The 3,334-nt window shown below is 35.4% G+C and overlaps 1 non-coding gene across 1 annotated transcript; it reads right to left on the bottom strand.

Annotated features, from left to right (window-relative positions):
* Window positions 1-2,783: 2,783 nt before the first annotated feature.
* Window positions 2,784-2,892, bottom strand: LOC112725141 (small nucleolar RNA R71). The gene has a single exon (XR_003164267.1). It is a non-coding gene; the product is annotated as a small nucleolar RNA R71 (small nucleolar RNA).
* Between the last annotated feature and the right edge of the window lie 442 nt (window positions 2,893-3,334).

Here is a 3,334-nt window from a genome sequence, read left to right as displayed (position 1 = left end):
TTGAACGCCAGGCTAGACCGAAGCACATAGCCAAAGTGGGCCCAAAGTGGATTTTAGCACTCCTTAGCTTATCTAGTATTATCCTTGTACTTTTTAAATTTAAAATTAACATCTTTTAGGGTTAGTATTTCCTATTTAAAGAGGATTTCACTAAGGTTTAGAATATCATTGAACATTATTTTCAGATCTTCTTTTACTTTTGTAAAGCATAAGTAACTAAACCTCCTGGTTAAGGTTAGGAGCTCTGCTTATTTCTATGGATTAATACTATTACTGTTCTACTCTAATTCATGTTTGATTCAATTCTAAGGTGTTGTTTTCGTTCTTAATCTTATGAATCTGGGGTGAAACGACAGTATGACCCCTTATTTTACATGAGCACTTGTGATTCTCGACAGAGTTTTCTCGCTTGGGCTACAACTTGAAAGCACTCCTCCTAAATCGCAATTTATCTGGGCTAATTAGATATGTGACATATAATCCAGTTAGCTTTGGGTAATTGAGGTTTTTATGGCGCTAAACTAGATTTCTGAGCTTCACCCTCTGATCTGAAAGAATTGACCTTGTCTGTGGCGTTTTAGTAACTGGGGAGATTAACTCGCTAAGACATTAGGTTTTAATCATTAATGGTTTGCCATGGAATGAATCAATAATCGTTGGAATAGTGAGTAAGAAGGATTAATCCAGAAGGATAAGCATCTCTGAAGCCTTAATTGCTTTCATATATTATCTCTTTATCTATTTTTAATTACTTTTCTTTACTTTCTTGTTTCATGCGAATTCAACAACAACCTCTTTTTCTATTCGCCTGACTAAGTCCTGTAAGACAACTATTGTTTGCTCAATCCAACAATCCTCATGGGATCGACCCTCACTCACATGAGGTATTACTTGGACGACCCGGTGCACATGTTGGTGAAGTTGTGCGAGTTCAACTTTTGCGCACCAAGTTGTTGGCATCGTTGCTGGAGATTGTTCGAGATTGACAAACTACCGGTTGTCTTGTTGCTTAGATTAGGTACTTCTACTAGTTTTTTCTTTTAATTGTGTTTCTTGTTAAATTTTCGAACCTTCTTTGTTTCTTTTCTTAAAAAAATTTTGAAAAATTAATCTTAGTCAGCTTTATCTATGTCCCAAATTTTGTTTCAGATCTTAAGTTTGGTGTCCTTTAGTTCCCGTTAATTTTTCTGCTCTTCCTAATTTTTGAAAATTAATCGTGGTTGCTTTTTTTTTGTTCGAATTTTTTTTGTTATTTTCTCTTATTTGATTTCAAAATTTTAAGTTTGGTGCCTTTTAGTGTTTCTCTCTCAATATTTTCAAAATTAGTGTTATTTGATTCTAAATTTTTTAAGTTTGGGGTTCCTTTAGTGTTCTCCTTTTCTTTTCGAAATTTTAATTTAATCTTTTTGCGTTTGTATCTTATCTTTATTCAAATTCAAATTTTAAGTTTGGTGTTTCCTTTGTTGTTTTCTTTTTGAATTTTAAAAATTTTAAAAACCCCTTTCCTTTTAAATTTTAAATTTCAAAAACTTTTAAGATAATCCTTGCATCCTTATCTTAATTTTAATTTCAAATTTTAAAATTTGATGTCTCTTGTTAGCGATTTTTTTAAATTTTCAAATCATATCTTGTTTATCCTTCTTGATTCTTGATCTTTATCTTATTTATCTATTGATTTTCAAATCTTACTTTAGTTGTCTTATTTTTAATTTCAAATTTTAAGTTTGATATTTTCTTTTTATTTCTTTTTCAACTTTCGAAAAAAGAATATATATATTTAAAAAAAAGACAAATCTTCTATCTTTGTTTTCAAATCTTTTTCATTAATTGTTTTCTTTATATTATTTTAATTTTAAGATTAGTATTCCTCTAGTTTTTCTTTCTTTCCGGTTTGAATTTCAAAATCTTGATTCGACTTCTTCTTCTCTGATTTTCGAAAATTTTATCTTTACTTTCAAATCTTGTTAGTTAATTTTTTATCTTATCTTGTTTTGCTTTTAAATTTGGTGTCTTTTTAATTATTCTTTTTCTTTCTTCTTTTTCGAAAACTTCTTGACTTCTTTCTTTCTCTTTATTTTCGAAAAATTTTCAAATTAAAGACATCTTTATTTTCAAATTCTTTTTCCTACTTTATCTCCTTTGATTTCTTTATTAGAGTTTCTCACAGGGAGTCCTCTATACTCTAACATAGAGTCCCCCTTCTTGCCCTTTTCTTGGTTTGTTTCTTCTTATTTATGAGTAGGAACAGGAATAAGGAATCTCTTCTTGATCCTGATCCTAAACCTGAGAGGACCTTAAGGCGGCGTTTGTAATAAGCTCAAGCTTGCAGAGCCAGAGGGAATCTCACGAAATCTCTTGAGCAAAAAGCTGAAGATACAACAATGGCAGCTAATCCAAACGATGGAGGAGACGCAAGGAAGGTCCTTGGCTCTTATACTGCACCCACATCTAGCTTTTATGGGCGCAGCATATCCATCCCTGCGATTGGTGCAAACAACTTCGAGCTAAAGCCTCAACTGGTCACTCTAGTGCAATAGAATTGCCAGTTTCATGGACTCCCGCAGGAGGATCCCAACAAGTTCATATCAAATTTTCTGCAGATCTGTGATACTGTCAAGACTAATGGAGTGAACCCGAAAATCTACAAGCTCATGCTCTTCCCCTTTGCTGTACGGGACAGGGCAAGGCTATGGCTAGATTCTCAGCCTAAGGAGAGCCTGGACACATGGGAGAAGGTGGTCAATGGATTTCTGACCAAGTTCTTTCCACCTCAGAAGCAGAGTAAGCTTAGGGTGGAGGTCTAGACTTTCAGACAGAAAGAGATAGAATCCCTCTATGAAGCATGGGAGAGGTACAAGCAGCTGATCAGGAGATGCCCTCCAGACATGATCTCAGAGTGGACCATGTTGAAGATATTCTATGATGGCCTCTCTGAATTGTCCAAGATGTCACTAGACCACTTGATTGGTGGCTCACTCCACATGAGAAAGACACCTGAGGAGGCGCAGGAGCTCATTGAAATGGTTGCCAACAACCAATACATGTACACTTCTGAGAGGAACCCTGTGAACACTGAGGCTACTCAGAAGAGAGGAGTCGTGGAGGTGGATACTCTGGACGCCATTTTGGCACAGAATAAGTGTTGCACAAAACTGACTCTGCACGTTTCGCGCAGATAGACTGGCAAGTATACCGGGTCGTCCAAGTAATACCTCAGGTGAGTGAGGGTCAATCCAACAGAGATTGTTGGTTTGAGCAAGCAGTGCATACCTTGCAGATCTTAGTCAGGCGGATAGAAAAGATAGTTGTCACGAGAAAACGCATAAAACAGAAT

This window comes from Arachis hypogaea, chromosome 11 (genome assembly GCF_003086295.3).
Source record: "Arachis hypogaea cultivar Tifrunner chromosome 11, arahy.Tifrunner.gnm2.J5K5, whole genome shotgun sequence".
In the NCBI taxonomy this organism is placed as follows: domain Eukaryota; kingdom Viridiplantae; phylum Streptophyta; class Magnoliopsida; order Fabales; family Fabaceae; genus Arachis; species Arachis hypogaea.
This window is presented reverse-complemented; position numbering and strand designations above follow the sequence as displayed.